This window comes from Sapajus apella, unplaced genomic scaffold (assembly GCF_009761245.1).
Source record: "Sapajus apella isolate SASKATOON/1434 unplaced genomic scaffold, GSC_monkey_1.0 scaffold14, whole genome shotgun sequence".
In the NCBI taxonomy this organism is placed as follows: domain Eukaryota; kingdom Metazoa; phylum Chordata; class Mammalia; order Primates; family Cebidae; genus Sapajus; species Sapajus apella.
Genome location: NW_022436954.1, coordinates 7,744,731 through 7,771,688, shown reverse-complemented (window position 1 = coordinate 7,771,688; position 26,958 = coordinate 7,744,731). Strand labels below are relative to the sequence as shown.

Below are 26,958 nucleotides of genomic sequence, written 5' to 3'. Positions count from 1 at the left end.
TGAATGGGTTTCCTTTCCCTTTGACTTGAAGTAACAGAACCATTCTTCCAAGACCTAGTTAATATTTTTGCAGCGATTATCATTTTGAAATAGGACTATCAGTGAACATCTGTAGCTCACTCTTTGTTTTCTAGTGTTTCTGGAATTGAATTTTATAAAAAGAAATAAATCAGAGAACTAATGAATGCATTTGAAATAGGTAAGGAAATGCTGGAAATTATGCTAATTCTCTCTCCTAATTGTGGGAAAGGAGCTGCTTCTTGGACATGGACATGCCCGTTATCCAAATCCTCCTGAGTCATGTAGCCATAGGTATTTTTCTCAAAGTCATGTGCTATAAATCATGATACTAATAATTTGCTGGATATAATACCATGGTATTAAGACTGAATCCAGTCTTTTATTTTTCCATTTATTTATTTTTTTATTTTATTGCATTTTAGGTTTTGGGGTACATGTGCATTTTAGGTTTTGGGGAACATGGAGTGCATGTTGCAAGATTGTTGCATAGGTACACACGTGGCAGTGTGATTTACTGCCTTCCTCCCCATCACGTACATCTGGCATCTCTCCCCTTGCTCTCTCTCCCCAACTCCCCACCCCCCACCATCCCTCCCCTATGGCCCCCCAACTGACCCCAGTGTGTGGTGCTCCCCTCCCTGTGTCCATGTGTTCTCATTGTTCAACACCCGCCTATGAGTGAGAACATGCAGTGTTTGATCCTCTGCTCTTCTGTCAGTTTGCTGAGAATGATAGTTTCCAGGCTCATCCATGTCCCTACAAAGGACACAAACTCATCGTTTTTGATGGCTACATAATATTCCATGGTGTATATGTGCCCCATTTTCCCTGTCCAGTCTATCATCGATGGGCATTTGGGTTGGTTCCAGGTCTTTGCTATTGTAAACAGTGCTGCAATGAACATTTGTGTGCACATGTCCTTATAGCAGAATGATTTATAATTCTTTGGATACATACCCAGTAATATATCCAGTAATGGGATTGCTGGGTCAAATGTAATTTCTATTTCTAGGTCCTTGAGGAATTGCCACACTGTCTTCCACAATGGTTGAACTAATTTACACTCCCACCAACAGTGTAAAAGTATTCCTATTTCTCCACATCTTCTCCAGCATCTGTTGTCTCCGGATTTTTTAATGATCACCATTCTAACTTGTGTGAGATTGTATCTCAATGTAGTTTTGATTTGCATGTCTCTGATGGCCAGTGATGATGAGCATTTTTTCATATGCTTGTTGGCCTCATGTATGTCTTCTTTTGTAAAGTATCTGTTCATATCCTTTGCCCACTTTTGAATGGGCTTGTTTGTTTTTTTCTTGTAAATCTGTTTTAGTTCTTTGTAAATTCTGGATATCGGCCCTTTGTCAGATGGGTAAACTGCAAAAATTTTTTCCCATTCTGTTGGTCGCCGATTCACTCTAATGAAAAGTTTCCTTTGCTATGCAGAAGCTGTGGAGTTTGATTAGGTCCCATTTGTCTATTTTGGCTTTTGTTGTCATTGCTTTTGGTGTTTTGGTCATGAAGTCCTTGCCTACACCTATGTCCTGAATGGTTTTGCCTAGATTTTCTTCTAGGGTTTTATGGTGTTAGGTCTTATGTTTAAGTCTTTAATCCATCTGGAGTTAATTTTAGTGTAAGGTGTCAGGAAGAGGTCCAGTTTCTGCTTTCTGCACATGGCTAGCCAGTTTTCCCAACACCATTTATTAAACAGGGAATCCTTTCCCCATTGCTTGTTTTTGTCTGGTTTGTCAGGGATCAGATGGTTGTAGATATGCTGTGTTGCCTCCGAGACCTCTGTTCTGTTCCATTGGTCTATATCTCTGTTCTGGTACCAGTACCATGCTGTTTTGATTTCTGTAGCCTTATAGTATAGTTTGAAGTCCGGTAGTGTGATGCCTCCCTCTTTGTTCTTTTTGCTTAGAATTGACTTGGCTATGCGGGCTCTCTTTTGGTTCCATATGAACTTTAAGGTGGTTTTTTCCAGTACTGTGAAGAAGGTCATTGGTAGTTTGATGGGGATAGCATTGAATCTGTAAATTACTTTGGGCAGTATGGCCATTTTCATGATATTGATTTTTCCTAACCATGAACATGGAATGTTTCTTCATCTGTTGGTGTCCTCTCTTATTTCGTTGAGCAGTGGTGTAGTTCTCCTTGAAGAGGTCCTTTACATTCCTTGTTAGTTGTATTCCTAGGTATTTTATTCTCTTTGTGGCAATCGTGAATGGCGGTTCATTCTTGATTTGGCTCTCTTTAAGTCTGTTATTGGTGTATAGGAATGCATGTGATTTTGGCACATTGATTTTGTATCCTGAGACTTTGCTGAAGTTGCTTATCAGTTTCAGGAGATTTTGGGCTGAGACAATGGGGTCTTCTAGATATACAATCATGTCATCTGCAAATCAAGACAATTTGACTTCCTCCTTTCCTATTTCAATACCCTTTATTTCTTTTTCTTGCCTGATCGCTCTGGCTAGAACTTCTAGCACTATATTGAATAGGAGTGGTGAGAGAGGGCATCCCTGTCTAGTGCCACATTTCAAGGGGAATGCTTCCAGTTTTTGCCCATTCAGTATGATATTGGCTGTGGGTTTGTCGTAAATAGCTTTTATTATTTTGAGATACGTTCCATCAATACCTAGCTTATTGAGGGTTTTTAGCATAAACGGCTGTTGAAGTTTGTCAAAGGCCTTCTCTGCATCAATTGAGATAATCATGTGGTTTTTGTCATTGGTTCTGTTTATGTGGTGAATTACGTTTATAGACTTGCATATGTTGAACAAGCCTTGCATCCCTGGGATGAAGCCTACTTGATCATGGTGGATAAGCTTTTTGACGTGCTGTTGCAATCGGCTTGCCAGTATTTTATTCAAGATTTTTGCATCTATGTTCATCATGGATATTGGCCCGAAGTTTTCTTTTCTTGTTGAGTCTCTGCTGGGTTTTTGGAATCAGGATGATGTTGGTCTCATAAAATGATTTGGGAAGAATTCCCTCTTTTTGTATTGTTTGGAATAGTTTCAGAAGGAATGGCACCAGCTCCTCTTTGTATGTCTGGTAGAATTCGGCTGCGAATCCATCTGGACCTGGGCTTTTTTTGGGTGGTAAGCTCTTAATTGCTGCCTCAACTTCAGACCTTGTTATGGGTCTGTTCAGAGTTTTGGCTTCTTCCTGGTTTTGGCTTGGGAGGAGGCAAGTGTCCAGGAATTTATCCATTTCTTCCAGGTTTACTAGTTTATGTGCATAGAGTTGTTTGTAATAATCTCTGATGATGGTTTGAATTTCTGTAGAATCTGTGGTGATATCCCCTTTATCGTTTTTTATTGCATCAATTTGGTTATTCTCTCTTTTCTTTTTTATTAATCTGGCTAGTGGTCTGTCTCTTTTGTTGATCTTTTCAAAAAACAAGCTCCTGGATTTATTGATTTTTTGAAGGGTTTTTTGTGTCTCTATCTCCTTCAGTTCTGCTCTGATCTTAGTTATTTCTTGTCTTCTGCTAGGTTTTGAGTTTTTGTGACTTGCTCCTCTAGCTCTTTCAATTTTGATGATAGGGTGTCAATTTTTGATCTCTCCTTGCTTCTCATGTGGGCACTTATTGCTATATATTTTCCTCTGGAGACTGCTTTAAATGTGTCCCAGAGATTCTGGTATGTTGTGTCTTCATTCTAGTTGGTTTCGAAGAACAGTTTATTTCTGTCTTCATTTCATTGTTTATCCAGTCAACATTCAAGAGCGAGTTGTTCAGTTTCCATGAAGCTGTGTGGTTCTGGGTTAGTTTTTGAATTCTGAGTTCTAACTTGATTGCACTGTGGTCTGAGAGACTGTTTGTTATAATTTCCGTTCTTTTGCATTTGCTGAGGAGTGATTTACTCCCAATTATGTGGTCACTTTTAGAGTAGGTGTGATGTGGTGCTAAGAAGAATGTATATTCTGTGGATTTGGGGTGGAGAGTTCTGTAAATGTCTATTAGGTGTGCTTGGTCCAGGTCTGAGTTCAAGTCCTGGATATCCATGTTAACTTTCTGTCTGGTTGATCTGTCTAATATTGACAACGGGGTGTTAAAGTCTCCCACTATAATTGTGTGGGAGTCTAAGTCTCTTTGTAAGTCATTAAGAACCTGCCTTATGTATCTGGGTGCTCCTGTATTGGGTGCGTATATATTTAGGATCGTTAGCTCTTCTTGTTGCATTCATCCTTTTACGATTATGTAATGTCCTTCTTTGTCTCTTTTGATCTTTGTTGCTTTAAAGTCTATTTTATCAGAGATGAAAATTGCAACTACTGCTTTTTTTTGCTCTCCATTTGCTTGGTAAATCTTCCTCCATCCCTTTATTTTGAGCCTTTATGTATCCTTGCATGTGAGTTTGGTTTCGTGGATACAGCACACCGATGGGTTTTGGCTTTTTATCCAATTTGCCAGTCTGTGTCTTTTGATTGGGGCATTTAGTCCATTTACATTTAGGGTTAATATTGTTATGTGTGAATTTGATACTGCCATTTTGGTGCTAGCTGGCTGTTTTGCCCATTAGTTGATGCAGCTTCTTCATTGTGCTGATTCTCTTTACCATTTGGCATGTTTTTGGAGTGGCTGGTACTGGTTGTTCCTTTATATGTGTAGAGCCTCTTTCAGGAGCTCTTGTAAAGCTGGCCTGGTGGTGACAAAATCTCTGAGTACTTGCATGTTCACAAAGGATTTTATTTTTCCTTCACTTATGAAGCTTAGTTTGGCTGGATAGGAGATTCTGGGTTGAAAGTTCTTTTCTTTAAGGATATTGAATATTGGCCCCCACTCTCTTCTGGCTTGTAGGGTTTCTGCTGATAGATCTGCTGTGAGTCTGATGGGCTTCCCTTTGTGGGTAACCCGACCTTTCTCTGTCTGCCCTTAGTATTTTCTCCTTCATTTCAACCCTGGTGAATCTGACGATTATGTGCCTTGGGGTTGCTCTTCTTGACGAATATCTTTGTGGTGTTCTCTGTATTTCCTGGACTTGCATATTGGCCTGCCTAGATAGGTTGGAGAAGTTTTCCTAGATAATATCCTCAGGAGTATTTTCCAGCTTGGATTCATTCTCTTCGTCGCATTCAGGTATGCCTATCAAACGTAGATTAGGTCTTTTCACATAGTCCCACATTTCTTGGAGACTTTGTTCATTCCTTTTTACGCTTTTTTCTCTATTCTTGCCTTCCCGTTTTATTTCATTGAGTTGATCTTCGACCTCTGATATCCTTTCTTCTGCTTGGCCAATTCGGCTGTTGATACTTGTGCATGCTTCGCGAAGTTCTCATGTTGTGTTTTTCAGCTTCATCAATTCACTTATTTTCCTTTATGTTTTGTCCATTCTTGTTAGCATTTCATCAAATCTTTTTTCAACGTTCTTAGTTTCTTTGCATTGGGTTAGAACATGTTCTTTTAGTTCAAAGAAGTTTCTTACTACGCACCTTCTGAAGTCTGGTTCTGTCATTTCATCACACTCGTTCTCCATCCAACCTTGTTCCCTTGCTGGTGAGGAGTTGTGATCCATTGTAGGAGAAGAGATGTTCTTGTTTCAGGTGTTTTCATCCCTTTTGCGCTGGTTTCTTCCCATCTTCATGGATTTATCCACCTGTCATCTTTCTAGTTGCTGGCTTTCAGATTGGGTCTCTGAGTGGACGTTCTGTTTGTTGATGATGAGGTTATTTCTGTTTCTTAGTTTTCCTTCTAACAGTCTGGCCCCTCTACTGTAGGTCTGCTGAGGTCCACTCCAGGCCCTGCTTGCCTGGGGATCACCTGCAGCAGCTGCTGAACAGTAAGGGTTGTTACCAGTTTTCTTCTTCTGCTATTTTTGTCCCAGAAGGATACCCTCCAAGTGTCAGTCTGATCTCTCCTTTTTAAGGTGGCTCTTTCGATATACAGGGGTCAGGGAGCTGTTTGAGGAGACAGTCTGTTCTTTATAGGAGCTCAAATGCTGAGCTGTGAGCTCCATTGTTCATTCAGAGCTGCTGGGCAGGTACGTTTAGGTCTGCTGCAGCAGAACTCATAAACTGCTTTTTGTTCCCAGATGCTCTGTCCCAGGGATTTAGGGCTTTATTTATGAGTTTCTGTTATGCTGCTGCCTTCTTTTTTTTCCCCTTCAGAGCTGCCCTGTCTAGCAAGGAGGCAGCCTAGTCACTGTCTGCCTGTAGAGGCTTTGCTGAGCTGCTGTGGGCTCCACCCAGCTGCCGAGTGAACTTCCCTGCAGTCCTGTTTATATGGGTGTAGTTAGAACTGCCTCGGCAATGGTGGCCCACCTCTGTATTGGCGGAGTCTCTCTGTAATGGCGTGTTGCCTTGGCAGCAGCGGGTTGCCTTAGCAATGGCAGGTTGCCTCAGCAACGGTGGGCTTCCTCAGCATTGGCTGGCTACCTCCGTAGTGTTGGAGTGCCTCGGTAATGGCGTACGCCCCCTCCCCCAGAGAGCTGGACCATCCCAGATTCACCTGGGCTTGCTGTGAAACTCTCAATCCAGAGAGTTTCTGATTTCTGTTCTTTTGTGGGGTGGGACCAGCCAAGGCTGATCACCTGGCTCCCTGCCTCAGAGCCTTTTTTTTTTTAAGTTGGTGTTCCAGTGGCCTGTTGAAGAGGCGCCGGGATCTGTGTGTTTTCCTGTGAGGCGACTCATTGCACTGGCTTAAACAGTGGCACTGAGATTCATGGGGCTTGTTTTGCCCTGGAATCTGCTGTCTTGGTTCCCTGTTCAGTCCCCTTTTTAAACAGATGAATGGGTGACTTCCTGTGGCTCCAATCGCCAGCAAAAAGGGCACCCGGAACAGTGTATTTTGTATGGAGAACTGCTGCCCCGGGGTGCTGACAAAGCAGCCGTGCAGGACAAAGCAGCGGCGCCGGCCCACACAGCCGCACTGGCCAAAACAGCTGCGCTGGCAACCCGTGGAGCTCCTCCGCCTGGGAATTTCCTAGTCTATGGGCAATAAAAATGTGGCATCCACTCACCCTCTGCGCTTTCACTGGGAGCTGCAATCCTGAGCTGTTCCTAAACGGCCATCTTGGATCCCCCTGAATCCAGTCTTTACAAAGAACAGTACATAAAATAAGTGCAGCTAAAGAAACACAAATACCACAAGTTCTAACTTATTTGTGGAATCTAAAAACATCAAACTCAGAAGTGTGCTGCCAGCATGATGACAGAATAGGAAGTCGTCCACTTGTATTCCCCAGAACAAGAATTCTGTACCCACCAACAGAGAAAAACCTCTGCAGGAGCTGGGGATTGAGGTAGATGTTTGTGAAACCCCAGTGGATCCAAAGACTTTAGCAGGTCATTTTGAGAGTGCAGACCCACACCCAGGTGGCAGGCCTGCCAATCATGCTCTGCCATTGAAAGTCTGAAAGAGCCTCACTCCAAAAGGGCTTAGGTACAGCCTTGTATGGCCTTCACCCTGGAACCAAAACTACCTGCCAAAGCCTCCAGGAGGAATCACAATAGTGTCTTGGCAAAAAGGCTTGACTGCCCACCAACATTGGTCTCAGCAGTGGACTGGAAAGTTACCCTATAAAAGCTACAGTTCCCCTCAACTGTGGTCACAGCTTGGCACTGCTTGGCCTCAGAAGGGGTGCTCATGTGTGACAGTAGGATCCTCTAACCTCATTAAGGTAGTAGGAAACTGAGGGAGGCCCAGATAGTTAGAGGAGCATAGCTTAATCAGCACAGCCAGCTAGTGGAAACCCTTGGTTCTAAGATCCTGAACAAAACAAGGATGCCCACTTTTACTATTTTTAGTCAACATAATATTGAAAGTCCCAGCCAGAGCAATTAGGCAAGAGAAACAAAGAAAGGACATCCAAATTGGAAATGAAGAAGTCAAATTATCTTGTTTGCAGAAGACAATTTTTTTCATGGGAGTTTAATCTTTTCACTGACAAATAAGATTTATTATTTGTCAAATCAACACTTCAGAGTTCTTTGGGGTTTTTTTTCCATTTATTTATTTTATTGCATTTTAGGTTTGGGGGTACATGCAAAGAACATGCAAGATTGTTGCATAGACACGTGGCAGTGTGATTTGCTGCCTTCCTCCCCATCACCTACATCTGGCATCTCTCCCCTTGCTATTTCTCCCCAACTCCCCACAGAGTTCTTTGTTTTTTATTGACACCTAATATTTTACATGTTTATGGAGTACATATGAGTATTTGTTACACGCAGGGAATGAGTAATAACCAAGCCAGGGTAATCTGGGATATCCATCACCATGCATGTATGCATGTTTCTCATTTTTGAGTACTGTTATCATTTCCAGTCTTCTCTTCCAGTTACTTTGCAATATACGTAATAGTATTGCTGCATATGATCACCTTAGTCAAACATTAGGATTCTATCAAACATTAGGATTATTTCTTCAATGTAACTGCATGTTTATATCCATAAACAACCTCTCTTCACCTTCTCTTCCCAGTTCCTGATATCTATCTTATTCTTGATGTCCATGAGATCAAGTTTTTACCTCCCACATATGAGTATGTATCCCACATGTAGTATGTATCATTGTGTGGCCATCTTGTGTCACTTATCATAATGACACCCAGTTCCATTTGTGTTGCTGGAAAAGGATTCCATTATTTTTAATGGCTGAATAGTGTATGTGTATATATATGTGTGGGTATGTGTGTGGGTGTGAGTACATGTGGGTGTGTATCCAGAAAACAAATGCTGGATCATATAAACACACACACACACACACACACACACACACCATTTTTCTTGTCCAATCAGCCATTGATGAACACTTAGATTGATTCCATATCTGTGCTATTGGGAATAATGCTGTGATGAACCTGTGAGTCAGGTATCGCTTTGAAACAATAATTTCTTTTCTTTTGAATAGATAACCTGTAGAGGGATTGCTGCCTCATGTGGTAGTTTTATTTTTATTTTTTCTGAGAAATGTTTATACTGTTTTCTATATGGCTGCACTAATTTACATTCCCACTGTGTCTAAGAGTACCTTTTTCTCTGAATCCTCACCAGCATCTGTGTATGTGTGTGTGTGTGTGTGTGTGTGTGTGTGTGTGTGTTTATGTGTGTGTCTGTCTTTTTAATGATAAATATTCTGTGGTGAGATATCTCATTGTGGTTTTGATTTACAATCCCTGATAATTAGTGTTTTTCATATACTATTGGTCATTTGTATGTCTTCTTTTGAAAACTTTTGTCCATTTTTAGTGGGATTGTTTGGTTTTCTACAGTTGAATTGTTATTCTTGTATAGAATACATATTAGTCCCCTTCAGGTGAGCACTTTGCAATTGTTATCTCCCATTCAAGTGATTTGCACTTCCCTTATAATAGGTGGTGTTGAGCAGATTTTCATATACCTATTAGTCATTTGTACATCTTCTTTTTTTTTAGGTAAGATTTTATTTATTGTGATGGGTTTGCTTGTCTGTTCATAAGTTCATTCCAGTCTGGAACACAGGAAGATAATGCTACCCGCATGGTTGCTGCACCTTTTAGTCCCTTTCTTTCCTTTGTTTTTAACTGGGTGAAGGTAGAAAACCCTAATTCACACAAACTAGTAGTTGTGAATGGCCGTAATGGCAGGACACTCTTTCTCAACAATGGAAAGTCTTCTTTTACCTTAATCCAAAATGCTAATAAACTTAAGATGTCATAATCATTCTTTAATGTACATGAAGAACTAAGCTGCAGTAATTCATTCTCTTCTTCAGGCACCAAGTAGCTCAATTATTGATTCAGGGTTTCAAAAAGCAAATGGATCTTTTACCCAACTGTTTTCCCTTAATGTTTCAAATTTTTCTTCTGGAAAGAAATGGTTAAAAGTTTGAGATAGAGAAGTGAGATGCAACAATATCTCTAATTTTACTTCTTTCAAAATGTCTTCATTAATAATATTCTCCTGTCTTGCTTAAGATAACAATAATGTTTTTCGAAATCCCTGGATAAGTTCAACATGTTGGAATATGTCACTGTTTCTCCCCTGTAGTTTTAAACTCAGCTCATTAAGAATGCTTTAAGGACACGTGCACACGAATGTTCATTGCAGCACTGTTTACAATAGCAAAGACCTGGAACCAACCCAAATGCCCATCGATGATAGACTGGACAGGGAAAATGTGGCACATATACACCATGGAATACTATGCAGCCATCAAAAACAATGAGTTCGTGTCCTCTGTAGGGACATGGATGAACCTGGAAACCATCATTCTCAGCAAACTGACACAAGAGCAGAAAATCAAACACCGCATGTTCTCACTCATAGGCGAGTGTTGAACAATGAGAACACATGGACAGAGGGAGGGGAGCACTACACACTGGGGTCTGTTGGGGGAAAATAGGGGAGGGACAGTGCGGGGGCGGGGAGTTAGGGAGAGATAGCATGGGGAGAAATGCCAGATATAGGTGATGGGGAGGAAGGCAGCAACTCACACTGCCACGTGTGTACCTATGCAACAATTTTGCATGTTCTTCACATGTACCCCAAAACCTAAAATGCAATTTAAAAAGTCAGTTAAAAATGCCAATTTTGTTACCCAAATATCATCTTCAAAAATATTTGCCAAATGAGATTTTTTTTCAATGAGAAAAAAGTGAGTCTCATTCCTGAGCTAATAAACCATGCTTAGTATTTTCCCTTAAGACAATCAACAAACTTTGGTATGATACAGTAAGTGGGTATGATTAGTTCTAATCTCTGAACAAAATGTTTCAAGAAGCCAGCTATTCAGTGAGCTTCCTTTAATAAAATTAACAACTTTCACTGCAGTCGTCAATACTTCCATGAGATTTTGTGGAATTTCTCTGGATGTTAAACCTTTACTATGTATAAAACAATGATTCCACACAGTACAATTATTAGCAAATTCCGGCCATTTTTTAATTATTCTGCTATGTTTTCCAGTTATGGTGCTGTGCCATCACTTGTAATTCCTTTACAGTATTCCAGTTAAATTTATATTGGCTAACCATGTGCCTTTCTAATTCTGTAAAAATATCTAATCCACTTAGGTGTGAGGTTAAATTTTAAAAATGTTTTTTTAAATTCTCCATAAAGTCATTTTGCCACGCATATCTGACATAAACTAAAAGTGTTGTGCAGCTTCCAATATCAGTGATTTCATCAAGCTGGATTGCAAAACCTATGACAGACTGTAACAGAGTGTTTTGCATTGTTCCTTTCTTTTTTCTCCTGCTCTCCTACTTCCCACCCACCAACGCATGCACAATGCACACGATCATTTTAGTGATTTCCATTTTCAAAAATCTTTCTTCTTTCAAAGAAAGAAGAAAAACAGATGTTTTCTGGGGGTGTTAGTTAGTGAATAGTGTGTTCAATTGTTACCCACGGGAGTTGATTGTCAGCAATGGCAAACACACACCCAGGTAGAGTAAAAGCACTGCACCGTGTTCTCTGGGCCCACTCAGGCTGCTGCATTCTTTTTTTTAATATATGTAGTTTAAGTTCTGGGATACATGTGAAGAATGTGCAGGTTTCTTACATAGGTATGCATGTGCCATGGTGGTTTGCTGCACCCATCAGTCCATCATCTACATTAGGTATTTCTCCTAATGCTATTCTTCCCCTAGCCCCCCACCCACCAACAAGCCCTGGTGTGTGATGCTCCCCTACCTGTGTCCATGTGTTCTCATTGTTCAACTCCCATTTGTAAGTGAGAACATGCTGTGTTTGGTTTTCTGTTCTTGTGTTAGTTTACAGAGAATGATGGTTTGCAGCAAAGGACATGAACTCACCTTTTTTAATGGCTGCATACTATTCCATGATGTATATGTGTCACATTTTCTTTATTCAGTCTATAATTGATGGGCATTTGGGTTGGTTCCAAGTCTTTGCTATTGTAAACAGTGCTGCAATGAACATACATGTGTATATGTCTTTATAGCAGAATGATTTATAATTCTTTGGGTATATACCCAGTAGTTGGATTGCTGGGTCAAATGGTATTTCTATTTCTAGATCCTTGAGGAATCAGTGTGGTGATTGAGGAATCACCACACTGTCTTCCACAATGGTTGAACTGATTTACATTCCCAACAACAGTCTAAAAGTGTTTCTTTTTCTCCACATCCTCTCTAGCATCTGTTGTTCCCTAACTTTTTAATGATTGCCATCCTAACTGGTGTGAGATGGTATCTCATTGTGGTTTTGATTTGCGCTTCTCTAATGACAAGTTATAATAAGCTTTTTTTCATATGTTTGTTGCCTGCATAAATGTCTTCTTTTATACATCTATTAAGCAAGTTTTATATGCAAACCTTTATGTTTAAGTGGTGTAGGCAGTTAAATCAATTCCAAAGTGTGAGCAGATATTTGTACAATATGCAACATTATTTAATTTACCACTCTATATGTTAGCCAGAAAGAAGCATGGGACATTTCGTTTCTAACCCTTTGGGTATTTGCCACCTTAGAAGGGAAAGGGCATTTATGGAATGATTTGGATAACTCTCCTCTCTCAAAAAGATTGTTAAATGGATGCCCATCAGATATAAGTTGAAACATAACTTTATAATACCAAATGATTAAGCATTTGTTGTTATATCTTTGCTTTTGTGATTTGTAATTTGTCATATCAGAAACTGATTTGATGCCTCATGCATGCCTTTTCAATTTGGGAAGGAGGCTTTAGAGAAAATAAGATACACTTTATGTCATTGCCTATGACACCTTTTTTAGGAATACATTATGGTGAAAAGAAATAACTGCTTCCAAATTAGCTTGCCTAATATCAGGAATATTGTTGGCAAAAATTAATTTAAACAATGGCAAGAATAACATGAAATGATCTGGTTGCTGTTTCAGAAGTTTAGATTCTAACAAGAGCACTGTATGGACAGATAGGAAATCCTCTTCAAGTAAATGAAATAACATTTTGTTAGGAATGAGAGACAAAATAAACGTGTACAAAATATTTTTTAATGTCATCTTTTGAGAAGTGTCTGTTCATATCCTTTACCCACTTTTTGATGGGTTGTTTGGTTTTTTTTTCTTGTAAATGTGTTTCAGTTCTTTGCAGATAATGGATATTAGACCTTTGTCAGATGGGTAGATTGCAAACATTTTCTCCCATTCTGTAGGTTGCCTGTTCACTCTCATGATAGTTTCTTTTCTGTGCAGAAGCTCTTTAGTTTGATTGGATCCCATTTGTCAATTTTGGCTTTCGTTGCCGTTGCTTTTGGTGTTTTAGTCATGAAGTCTTTGCCCATGCCTATGTCCTGAATGGTATTGCCTGGGTTTTCTTCTAAGGTTTTTATGGATTTAGGTCTTACATTTAAGTCTTTAATCCATCTTGAGTTAATTTTTGCATAAGGTGTAAGGAAGAGGTCCAGTTTCAGTGTTCTGTGTATGGCTAGCCAGTTTTCCCAACACCATTTATTAAATAGGGAATCCTTTCCCCATTGCTTGTTTTTGTCAGGTCTGTCAAAGATCAGATGGTTGTACATGTGTGGTGTTATTTCTGAGGCTGCTGTTCTGTTCCATTAGTTTATATATCTGTTTTGGTACCATTACCATGCTGTTTTGGTTACTGTAGCCTTGTAGTATAGTTTGAAGTCAGGTAGCGTGATGCCTCCAGCTTTGTTCTTTTGCTTAGGATTGTCTTGGCTATGCAGGCTCTTTTTTGGTTCCATATGAAATTTAAAGTAGTTTTTTCTAATTCTCTGAAGAAAGTCAATGGTAGCTTGCTAGGGATAGCACTGAATCTATAAATTACTTTGGGCAGTATGGCCATTTTCACGATATTGATTCTTCCTATCCATGAGCATGAAATGTTTTCCATTTGTTTATGTCCTCTCTTATTTCCTTGAGCAGGTTTGTAGTTCTTGACGAGGTTCTTCACATCCCTTGTAAGTTGTATTCCTAAGCATTTTATTCTCTTCATAGCAATTCTGGCATTCTGGTTTTTGGAATTTTCAGCCTTTTGGACTGAGTTCTCCCCATCTTGATGGCTTTATCTATTTTTGGTCTTTGATGTTGGTGACCTTTGGATGGGGTTTCCAAGTGGATGTGCTTTTTGTTGACGAAGCTATTCCTTTCTGTTTGTCCATTTTCTTTCTAACAGTCAGGCCCCTCTGCTGCAGGTCTACTGGAGTTTGCTGGAGGTCCACTCCAGACCCTGTTTGCCTGGTTATCACCAGCAGGGGCTGCAGAATAGCAAAGATTGTTGCCTGTTTCTTCCCCTGGAAACTTTATCCCAGAGGGGCACCTACCAGATGCCAGCCAGAGCTCTCCTGTATGAGGTGTCTGTTGGCTCCTGCTGGGATGTGTCTCCTAGTCAGTAGACACGGGGGTCAGGGACCCACTTGAGGAGGCAGTCTGAACCTTAGCAGAGCTCAAATGCCATGCTGGGTGATCCACTGCACAGAGCCAGCAGGCAGGGACATTTAAGTCTGCTGAAGTTGCACTCACAGCTGCCCTTTCTCCCAGGTGCTCTGTCTCAGGGAGATGGGAGTTTTATCTATAAGCCCCTGACTGTGGCTGATGCCTTTTTTTCAGAGATGCCTGGCCTAGAGAAGAGAAATTTAGAGATATCCAGACTGCCTGGGCTACCCAGACAGAGGCAGTCTTGGGTGGTCTCTGCTGAGTTTGAACCTCCTGGCAGCTATGTTTACACTGTGAGGGGAAAACCGTCTCTACTCAAGCCTCAATAATGGTGGACGCCCCTCTCCCCACCAAGCTTGAGCACCCCGGGTCAACTTCAGACTGCTGTGCTGGCAGCAAGAATTTCAAGCCAGTGGATCATAGCTTCCTGGGCTCTGTCAGGGTGAAATCCGCTAAACCAGACCACTCAGCTCCCTTGCTTCAGCCCCCTTTCCAGGGAAGTGAACAGTTCTGTCTCGCTGGTGTTCTAGGTGCCAATGGGGTATGAAAAAAAAAAGGCCTGCAGCTATTTTGGTGTCTGTCCAAACAGCCATTCAGTTTTGTGCCTGAAACCCAGAGCCCTGGTGGCATAGGCACCCGAGGGAACCTCCTGGTCTGTGGGTTGCAAAGACCATGGGAAAAGCATAGTATCTGGACCGGGAAGCATCACTCCTCACGGCACAGCCCCTCAAGGCTTCCCTTGGCTAGGGAGGGAATTCTCTGACCCCTTGTGCTTCCTGGGTGAGGTGACACCCCATCCTGCTTTGGCTCACCCTCTGTGGGCTTTACCCACTGTCTAACCAGTCCCAGTGAGATGAATGAGGGACCCCAGTTGGAAATGCAGAAGTGCCTTCTGCATTGATCTCACTGGGAGCTGCAGACCGGAGCTGTTCCTATTCAGCCATCTTGCAAGCCACCATCTTTTCATTTTCTTTAAAATTGACATATAGCTGAAGACATATAGTTTTCACAGCCTGATTCTTATCAGTAATGTTTGACGGTCCAATGGTCTATTTTCATTTTCTACTGTCTCTGTTCATTTCTGTCCAAGCTGGCAGTGTTTCTCCTGATACAATTCTATTAAAAATTTTCTGGGTCTCCTGTGAAACTTATTAGAGGGTCCGCTTATTAAATAAAAGATATCTAAAAATCTCCCCGAGTAAACCCATCTTTTTATTATGCTTCTATCAAGAAACAATGCCTTTAAGCTTCTTAAAAGTGATGTTTTTATTGAAAGGATCTGTGAGTCATTAAAATATTTAGAGAGCCTTTTGAACTGAGTAATAATCTGAGGCATCATGTAAGAGAGCTTTGATATTTTAACAAACGTTTTCGTTTTTTATTTGTATGAGTACCTAGTAGGTGTATATATTTATGGGGCACATAAGATATTTTGATACAGGCATGAAATGTGTCATAATTACATCATGGAGAATGAGGTATCTATCCCCTCATGCATTTATCATATGTGTTACAACCAATTCAATTATTTACATATTATTTTATATAAATAATATAAAATATTTGTTATTTTATAACTAATTATGTATTATTTTAAATATTAGTTATTTTATAACTAATTATATATTATATATTATTTTATGTGAATAATATAAAATAACAAAAATATTAAAGTGCCTCAGTATTAGTATTTAATATTTTAGTTATTTTATATTATTTAACTAAATATTAATATCAAATCATTATTTTATATTGATATTTTAGTTAATATAGTAATTTTTAGTTATTTTATATTATTTATGTAAAATAATATGTAATGTACTACTATTATATATTTTAGTTCTTTTATAATGTACTATTAAATTATTATTGACTATAATCACTCTGTTGGGCTACCAAATCCTAGGTCTTACTCATTCATTCCATTTTCTGGACTCATTAACTATCTCCACCTCCCTCAACCCTGGTCCTCCCACTACATTTCCCAGCCTCTGGTAACCATCCTTCTGCTCTCTGTCTCCATGAGTTCAGTTGTTTTGATTTTTAGATCTCACAGATAAGTTGGAACATGGATGCTTGTCTTGCTGCAGCTTATTTCATGTAGCATGATGACCTCCCGTTCCATTTAACAATGGATTTTTTTTAACATTCAACTCTCAGCTTATTCATGTTTAACATTTTCTTCTTTTCTCTCTTTGCTTGCATTTTACTCTAAGCAGCAATATGAAACCAGGCTGTATTTTTAGCACTTTACCCAGAAATATCCTTATCAACAACACCCAGTTCATTAGGCATGTTTTCTGCTTTCCACATACCATATGGAAGAATATTGCTAAACATCTGCCATTCATAACAAGAAGTTATTTCCTCCAGTTTCCATGTTTTTCACATTGCTTTAAGTCTCACTCACAACCGCCTAAAAATCGCATAATGCTTCTAAAAATATTGTCAAGACTGTTTGAGCTTTATATAACTTTCTCATCAAAATCTTTCTAGTTTCAGGCCACTGCCCACTTCCAAAGCCACATTCACATGTATAGATATTATTGGGATAGCACTCTGCTCCTAGTATCAAAAGATGTGTGAATTAACTACTGCTGCAAAACAAATCACCCCAATATCTAGCCACTTATATAACAAACACTTACCTCACACAGTTTCTGAGGGTCTAGAATCATAAAGCAATACCAATATTACAGATGCCTCTAGCTCAAGGTCTTTTATGATCAGTTGCAGTCAAGGTGTCAGCAGCGTTTGAATTTGTCTAAAGAACTGACTTGTGCTGGAGGATTTGCCTCAAGATGGCTCACTCTCTGGCTACTGTTGGAAGAAGACCTCAGTTCATTGTTAAAGGCCTCCTTTCAGGGAATGTCCTCATGGCATGGCATTTTGCCTGCCTAGGAGTAAATAATCCAAGAGACTGAGCCACCATGCTTTCTTATGGCTGTCTGCAAAGCCACACACCATCACTTCTGCTTTGTTCAGTTACTTAGAAGTGAGTCAGCAAGTCCAGCCCATACTCAGGTAGAAAAGAATTAAGCTCTAGAGTGAACTGGCAACCAACAAAATGGGAAAAAATTTTTGCAATCTACCCATCTGACAAAGGGCTAATTCCAGAATCTACAAAGAACTAAAACAGATTTACAAGAAAAAAAACAAACAAATCCATTCAAAAGTGGGCAAAGGATATGAACAGACACTTTTCAAAAGAAGACATATATGAGGCCAACAAACATATGAAAAAATGCTCATCCTCACTGGTCATTAGAGAAATGCAAATCAAAACCACATTGAGATACCATCTTACACCAGTTAGAATGGCGATCATTAAAAAATCTGGAGACAACAGATGCTGCAGAGGATGTGGAGAAATAAGAACACTTTTACACTGTTGGTAGGAGTGTAAATTAGTTCAGCCATTGTGGAAGATGGTATGGTGCTTCCTCAAGGACCTAGAAATAGAAATTCCATTTGACCCAACAATCCCATTACTGGATATATACCCAAAGGATTATAAATAGTTCTATTATAAAGACACATGCACACGTATGTTCACTACAGCACTGTTTACAATAGCAAAGACGCAGAACCAACCCAAATGCCCATCGATGACAGACTGGACAAGGAAAATGTGCCACATATACACCATGGAATACTATGCAGCCATAAAAAAAAAACAATGACTTCATGTCCTTTGTAAGGACATGGGTGAATCTGGAAACCATGATTCTCAGCAAATGGACACAAGAACAGAAAATCAAACACCACATGCTCTCACTCATAGGAGGGTGGTGAACAATGAGAACACATGGACACAGGGAGGAGCGCATCACACACCGGGGTCTGTTGGGGGGGTAGAGGAAGGATAGTGGTCGGGGGGAGGTTGAAGAGGGATAACATGGGGAGAAATACCAGATATAGGTGATGGGGAGGTGGAGGAAGCAAACCACATTGCCATGTATGTACCTATGCAATAATCCTGCATGATCTGCACATGTACCCCAGAACCTAAAGTACAATAAAAAAAGGAAATCAGCAATACAAATAAGTAGATTTTACATTTAAAAAAAGCTTTAAAAATTCCATTGTAAAGAAATACATTTATCAAGTCTAACATTTCCAACACTTTCTATCAAATTCCCTGACATCTTTCTAGTAGTAACTTTTAATAACCCATATTATTAACTCATATTAATAGCATATGCATAGTTTATAACTCCATGAAACAGTTTGAGAAATGCTGTGCTTCTTAAGTTTTAACCCATTTGTATGCAGGTATTGATCTTAGAGTAAGGGTGTATTTACAAAATTATGAAAAATCTTAAACTGATTTTTAAAAAATGAGCATGTTTCCAATCTGAAGCCAATGAATTTATCAGAGATTTTAGTTTTGGGAGGCACCAGTGGAAGTTGCCACAATAATTTAGGGTATTAATACCCTGGTAGTTTGGCAGAAATATCTTTGTTTTAGGCCCATATTGTCCCCCCTCCTCCCACTATCTACTTCGGATTACCCTTTTACATTGAAGTTTATATTGTAAAACGCCTCTGTCACTTGGAATTTCATTTTGAGAAAGATTCAATTTCTGGGAAAAACAAATTTTTATTTCTCAAATAAAAAAAGAATTTAGCTGTAATTTTTAAAGACAGGATTATTAAACTATAAGTGCATATATTTATTTTCAACACCACAAGCTGCATCACTGTTCAACTTCTACCTTTGCCCAATCCTGTGCTCCTTATATGCTTACAAATGTTGGTTCTAAGAATACTCCCCAAAAAGAACTTCCTGCATGTACATTTCTGCCTCAGACTCTCTTTCCCCGGGAACCAACCCAAAGAAACCTACGGCAATGGCTAACAAAACACAGCAACACTTTGGGCAAAATAGATGGGCCACCAGCAAGAGTACTACTATATACAATCCAAAACATCAGGTCGGATAATCAACAATTTGAGGACAGAGGGCAGATTCCCTGATAAAAAAAATCATGATTCCTTATTTAATTTCCCACCAGAGCTGGCTCTCAGAACCCAAAACCACTGGATGAAGAAGTTTTATCCCTGGAAGGAAGACCTCTGAAACACCAGAGTCATTCCATATTTAAATGATTCCTCCAGACCTTTCCAAAGAGAACTATGCCATTTACTTGCATAAACATGCGCTGGAAACATTTTTAGGACTGCTGGGCTCAGAGTTCAGGATGGCATAAATATTCAGGGACTCAAAGAGCCATCATGCTGCCCTTTTGAAGCAGGAGTTTTGGGAGTGACGTAATAGAGCATCACAACCGAAGGCTGACTCACAGCAGATCTACAGGGTCCACAATACAAAAGAGTTATTCCCCATTCCCTCCTGAATAATGGGATTCACCATACTTGATGACTTGCAAAACACCCACAGGTCCTTGACCTGTGGAGTAAGAGCTACCATGGTGGGAAAATGTCAAGTGGAAACAAGAAAACTGTATCTCACTGCCTTCCAAGTAGCAAATCAAAAATAACAGTGTGTTCCTAATGAATAACAACTTTTCTACCCTTAAAAGCTTAAACTTTTAAACTCTGAAAACTTGCCAAGATCCCCAAACAAATAAATAAATAAAAGCTTAAAGTACACCGGGGTCATACGCTCCAGTATGTCTCCATCTAATTGTTTGCAGGGCCAGACTTAATTCCATTTGAGTCTGGCCCTGAAGATAGTTGACTGATTGTCTTAGTCTGTTCAGCGTTGCTATAATGGAATACGTGAGGCTAAGTAATTTATTTAAAAAAAAAAAAAAAGAGGTTTATTTAGCACCCAGTTATGTGGGTTAGAAAGTTCAAGGGTCTTACCACGGCTCCTGGCAAGGGCTTTCATGCTGTGTCCTAAATGACAGAGAAGGAAAAAGGGAAAGTGGATATGTTTGAAGAAACAAAACCAACAGGCATCCTGGGTTTGTAACATCCACCTCAGCTCCAGAGCTCCCCATAGCTTGGCCTTTGCTGTAACTGTACCAAAGTTCCACTTCTCCCTATGCCCAATCCTGTTCCTCCACTTTCCTCAGTAAATTTCATGCCCACAAACCTCAGACTCAGAGTTTGTTTCACAGTTGGCATGGCCAGTAGATTCCCTATAATGCTGGAGTGAAGTGAAATTATACAAACTGAAAACCCCAAAATATGTATTTCCTATAGAGAAGGGGAAGATCTGTTAACAGGTTCTATCCGTGTGTCTCACTACGAAACTTCTTTAAGGAATTCCTGCCATGATTCTAGACACAAGGACCAGCTGTTGTGCATTAGAGCATATTCTGGGTCCTACTGGAAGAAAAGGAGCAAGGAACTAAGATTGTGAGGTGTATTGTGGTCCTGTGCTTTTCCATCCACCTGATGCCTTCACTTCCTTCACCACAGTGATCACATGGCTCTGGAGAACTGACCAATCACGTTATTTTGAAGATCATGCCATGAAGTCCTAAATCCAGCTGTACTGTTTTCTACTCCAGGATTTGACAGTCACTTAAACCAGGAAGTTCCTCACTTTGCTTAAGGTATTTTGCTTGCTGTCCCTTGCAACTAAGAGAATCCTAACACAGGTCTGCCTGTAGCCCTGGGAATACATAGACAGTTGAGACTAATGAAGCCTCTAACAGGTTCATTTCTTATATTTTGAAATTGACAGATCACTAAAGCCACCCCTTTCTTTCTACACTTTTCTTAATATCATACATCTGCCAGGCTTCTTGTGTTAAGAGTCTGGGCGTATGTTCTTGATGGATAGCCTTGATGAGCCTTCCCCATACCCCTTCCTGAGCTCAGCCTTGTAGAGCAGTAGTCTGAAGTGTGAGCCCCCTAAAAGGATGTTTAATCAATGATCTATAGGCATTTATCAGAGCACGGTTCTCCTGTTGCCCTGTGAAGTGACAGGGCTTTGGGGAAGGTGCTGAGGGCTGCAGTGGACCCCTCCCCACAGGCTACAGAGGTACGGAAGAACAGAATCTTCAGCATCTGTGTTTGAGGAAAACACAGAAACTTCTTGCTATATTCCCCTCAGCTGAGATGGTAGTAAAGTTTGCTCCCACTACAGTTGCATCAGACTGGGCTCCTGGAGACATTAAAACTTCCGTCCTGATAGGTTTCACTATCCAGGGAAGTTCTACCACAGCCACATGGTTGGCAGTCACTGTGCTATGCCAGTACCAAAAGCCTGATTATCACTAAGGAGTTTCTGAGATTCCATGGCTTTCTGGTTTCTCCCCGGACTGAATTCTCACCCCAACCCTCATAAAGAAGACACGCCTTCTTGCTTCCACTCTTATAAGCAGATATTGAACGTGGGTAGTCAAAACTCAGTGTCTATACCCTGCAGAGAACTACCAGCCCAAGGACACCAACAATCAGTTTTGAAAGTTTATCCTACTCACTAATATATGCTGCCACTCACCTGATATGCAATTGTCTCTGCCCCTACTTGAGAACCCTATGGATGGCACAGCCCTTTGCCATGGCCCAAATTGTCTCTACCATGAGGCATCCTTGGTCCTCAACTACCCTCTTCCTCTATTTATCTCTTGGTCCATTGTAAACCAGCTCTTTATTTCAATTTCCTTATTCTATAAATATTCACTCAGTTAAAGCACCAGGCAAAGCTGGTAGACGGGGAGTCTGTTGAAGAGGACCACAAAGTCTGCAATAGTGGAAATTATGGAGATGAACACATAGTCATAAAGTGAGTGGATGTCCTCATCAAGTTGTTTCTAAAATGTGCAAAACAGAGCCTGGCACAGTGGGAACACTTGAATGTCACCATTGTTGTCATTATTATTTTATTCCCATTGGCTCTTTTTTGGGAGAGCATGTCATTGAGAGCTTCCAATCCAGCAGGTGCCTCTCCAGCTTTCTGCAGATAGCTATAGATCCTGTTTAAGTCAGAGATGCTCCATTTATTTTATCCCTTTTTCACATTGGACAGCTCAGTGATACACTCCTGAAGATGGGGTTTTGCTGCAAAAGAAAAGTGTAGCTCTGGAAAATCAGTGGAGGTTACAGTTTCTCATCTTTCAAACACAGAATCCACACCCAATCCTGACCACCGCTCATGGGATCAGGTAAAGCTAAGGGCAGCCACCTTTGATCAGGACAAAAAGATAAGGAACCTGTGGTCTCCACTTATTTGTTTGTAAAAGCCCTTCTTTTTGAAGCAAAGCTGGAAGTATGAAAAATTGACAAAGCATCCTCCATATTTTTATAAACTCAGAATGTTTTCACTTGAAGTTGAACTTTCATATTTTTTAAACAAATGTAAAAATTGATCTTTTTATATTTCACCTAGAAAACTGAATAATCTGAATTATCAAGAATATTTTTGTTTTATTTTTATTTTATTATAAGTAAAAACTTTGCAATGGAAACTAAAATAGTACATAGAAACATTTTGTAAACTATAAGATAATTTGAAAACATTAATTATATGTTTTTCTTTCTTTTTTTTACTTTAAGTTCTGGAATACATGTGATGAACATGTATGTTTGCTACACAGGTATACATGTGTCATGGAGGTTTGCTGCACCTATCAACCCATCATCTGGTTTTTAAGCCTCGTATGCATTAAGTATTTGTCCTAATGCTCTCCCTCCCATTTCTGCCCACCCTCTGACAGGCCCTGGTGTGTGATGTTCTACTCCCTGTGTCTGTGTGTTCTCATTGTTCAACTCCCACTTATGAGTGAGAACATGAGGTGTTTGGTTTTCTGTTTCTGTGTTAGCTTGCTGAGAATTGTCATTTCCAGCTTCATCCATGTCCCTGCAAAGAACATGAACTCATATATTTTTATGGCTGCATAGTATCCCATGGTGTATATGTGCCACAATTTCTTTATCCAGTTTAACATTGATAGGCATTTGGGTTGGTTCCAAGTCTTTGCTATTGTAAATAGTGCTGCAATAAACATACATGTGCATGTGTCTATATACCCAGTAAATTAGGATTGCTGGGTCAAATGGTATTTCAAGTTCTATATCCTTGAGGAATCACCACACTGTCTTCCACAGTGGTTGAACTAATTTGCACTCCCGCTAACAGTGTAAAAGCATTTCTATTTCTCTGCATTCTCACAAGCATCTGTTGTTTCCAGACGTTCTAACTGACATGAGATGAGATCTTGTGGTTTCAATTTGCGTTTCTCTAGTGACTGCTGATCACAAGCTTTCTTTCACACGTTTGCTGGCCATAATGACCGCTGATAATAAGCTTTTTTTCACACGTTTGTTGGCCATATAAATGTCTTCCTTTGAGAAGTGTCTGTTCATATCTTTTGCCCACTTTTTGATGGGGTTGGGTTTTTTTTTCCATGTAAATTTGTTTAAGTTCCTTGTACATTCTGATTATGAGACCTTTGTCCAATATGTAGATTACAAAAATTTTCTCCCATTCTGTAGGTTGCCTGTTCACTCTCATGATAGTTTCTTTTGCTGTGCAGAAGCTCTTAATTTAATTATATCCCATTTGTCAATTTTGGCTTTTGTTGCCATTGCTTTCGGTGTTTTAGTCATGAAGTCTTTGCCCATGCCTATGTCCTGAATGGTATTGCCTAGGTTCGCTTCTAGGGTTTTTATGGTTTTAGGTCTTACATTTAAATCTTTAATCCACTTTGAGTTAATTTTTGTATGAGGTGTAAGGAAGGGGTCCAGTTTTAGTTTTCTGCATATGGTGAGCCAATTTTCCCAACACCATTTATTAAATAGGGAATCCTTTCCCATTGCTTGTTTTTGTCAGGTCTGTCAAAAATCAGATGGTTGTACATGTGTGGTGTTATTTCTGAGGCTGCTGTTCTGTTCCATTAGTCTATATATCTGTTTTGGTGCCATTACCATGCTGTTTTGGTTACTGTAGACTTGTAGCAGAGTTTGAAGTCAGGTAGCATGATGCCTCCAGCTTTGATCTTTTACTTAGGATTGTCTTGGCTATGCAGGCCCTTTTTTGGTTCCATATGAAATTTAAAGTAGTTTTTTCTAATTCTGTGAAGAAAGTCAATGATAGTTTGATGGGAATAGCTTGAATCTATAAATTACTTTGGACAGTATGGCCATTTCAAGATATTGATTCTTCCTATCCATGAGCATGGAATGTTTCTCCAGTGTTTGTGTCCTCTCTTATTTCCTTGAGCAGTGGTTTGTAGTTCTCCTTGAAGAGGTCCTTTACATCCCTTATAAGTTGTATTTCTAGATATTTTATTTTCTTTGTAGCAGTTATGAATGGGAATTCACTCACGATTTGGCTCTCTGCTTGTCTATTATTGGTGTATAGGAATTCTTGTGATTTTTGCACATTGGTTTTGTATCCTGAGACTATGTTGAAGGAGCATAGTCTCAGGATATGAAATTCCTTATCACCTTAAGAAGTTTTCTTATAGTAGAACGTTTTATAATACTTTGGATATATACCCAGTAATGGGATTGCTGGGTCAAATGGAATTTCTATTTCTAGGTCCTTGAGGAATTGCCACACTGTCTTCCACAATGGTTGAACTAATTTACACTCCCACCAACAGTGTAAAAGTGTTCCTATTTCTCCACATCCTCTCCAGCATCTGTTGTCTCCAGATTTTTTAATGATCGCCATTCTAACTGGCGTGAGATGGTATCTCAATGTACTAGGTATATATCCAAAGAATTATAAAACATTCTACTATAAGGACACATGCACACGAATGTTCATTGCAGCACTGTTTACAATAGCAAAGACCTGGAACCAACCCAAATGCCCGTCGATGATAGACTGGACAGGGAAAATGTGGCATATATACACCATGGAATATTATGCAGCCATCAAAAATGATGACTTCGTGTCCTTTGTAGGGATATGGATGAACCTGGAAACCATCATTCTCAGCAAACTGACAGAAGAGCAGAAGATCAAACACCACATGTTCTCACTCATAGGTGGGTGTTGAACAGTGGGAACACATGGACACGGTGGGGAGCACTACACACTGGGGTCTGTTGGGGGGAAAGAAGGGAGGGACAGTGGGGGGTGGGGAGCTGGGGAGAGATAGCAAGGGGAGAGATGCCAGATGTAGGTGATGGGGAGGAAGGCAGCAAATCACACTGCCATGTGTGTACCTATGCAACAATCTTGCATGTTCTTCACATGTACCCCAAAACCTAAAATGCAATAAAATAAATAAATGGGTAAAAAAATAGTAGTTGCATGTTGAAACATCCATTAAAAAAAAAAGAAGTTTTGGGGCTAAGACTATGGGGTTTTCTAAATATACAATCATGCATCTGCAAACAGAGACAATTTGATTTCTTCTCTTCCTGTTTGAATAACCTTTATCTTTCTCTTGCCTGATTTCCCTGGCCAGAACTTCCAATACCATGTTGAATAGGAATGACTTGAGAGAGTATCTTTGTCTTGTGCCAGTTTTGAAAGGGAATGCTTCCAGCTTTTGCCCATTGAGTATGATATTGACTGTCAGTTTGTCATAAATTATTTTGGGATATGTTCCATCAATACCTAGTTTCTGGAGAGTTTTTAGCATGAAGTGGTGTTGAATTTTATGGAAGGCCTTTTCTGCATCTATTGAGATAATTATGTAGTTTTTGTTATTGGTTCTGTTTATGTAATAGATTACATATATTGATTTGTGTTGAACCAGTCTTGCATCCCAGGGATGAAGCCAACTTGATTAGGGTGGACAAGCTTTTTGATGTGCTGCTGGATTCAGTTTGCCAGTATTTTACTGGGGATTTTCACATTGATATTCATCAGGGATACTGGCCTGAAACTTTTGTTGTTGTTGTTGTGTCTCTGCCAGGTTTTGGAATCAAGATGATGCTGGCATCATAAAATGAGTTAGGGAAGGGTCCTTCTTTTTCTATTGTTTGAAATAGTTTCAGAAAGAATGGTACCAGCTCCTCTTTGTACCTCTGGTAGAATTTGGCTGCGAATCTGTCTGCTCCTGGGCTTTTTTTGGTTGGTAAGCTATTAATTACTGCCTCAATTTCAAAACTTGTTATTGGTCTATTCAGGGATTTTCTAGTTTATTTGCATAGAGGTGTCTGTAATATTCTCTGTTGGTAGTTTGTATTTCTGTGGGATCAGTGGTGATATCCATTTTATCATTTTTTATTGTGTCTATTTGATTCTTTTCTCTTTTCATCTTTATTAGTCTAGCTAGCAGTCAATTTATTTTATTAATTTTTTTCAAAAAAAAATCCCTGGATTCACTGATTTTTTGAAGAGATTTTTGTGTCTCTATCTCCTTCAGTTTCACAATGACACCCATTATTTATTTCTTGTCTTCTGCTAGCACGATCACCCCAGGTCTTCAGACAGCTGTGCTAGCAGCAAGAATTTCAAGCCAATGGTTCTTAGCTTGCTGGGCTCCATTGGGAGTGGGACCTGCTGAGCGAGATCACTTGGCTCCCTGGCTTCAGCCCCCTTTCCAGGGGAGTGAATGGTTCTGTCTTGCTGGGGTTCCAGGTGCCACCAGGAAAAAAAATTCCTGCAGCTAGCTCCGTGTCTGCCCGAGCAGCCACCCAGTTTTGTGCTTGCAACCCAGGCACCTTGGTGGTATAGGCACATATCCTGGTGTGCGGATTGCAAAAACTGTGGGAAAAGCA

At 39.9% G+C, this 26,958-nt stretch overlaps 1 long non-coding RNA gene across 1 annotated transcript; it reads left to right on the top strand.

Annotated features, from left to right (window-relative positions):
• Positions 1-901: 901 nt before the first annotated feature.
• Positions 902-24,875, top strand: LOC116554376. The gene is made up of 3 exons (XR_004270194.1): positions 902-929; positions 6,009-6,012; positions 24,730-24,875. It is a non-coding gene; the product is annotated as an uncharacterized LOC116554376 (long non-coding RNA).
• The last annotated feature ends 2,083 nt before the right edge of the window (positions 24,876-26,958 follow it).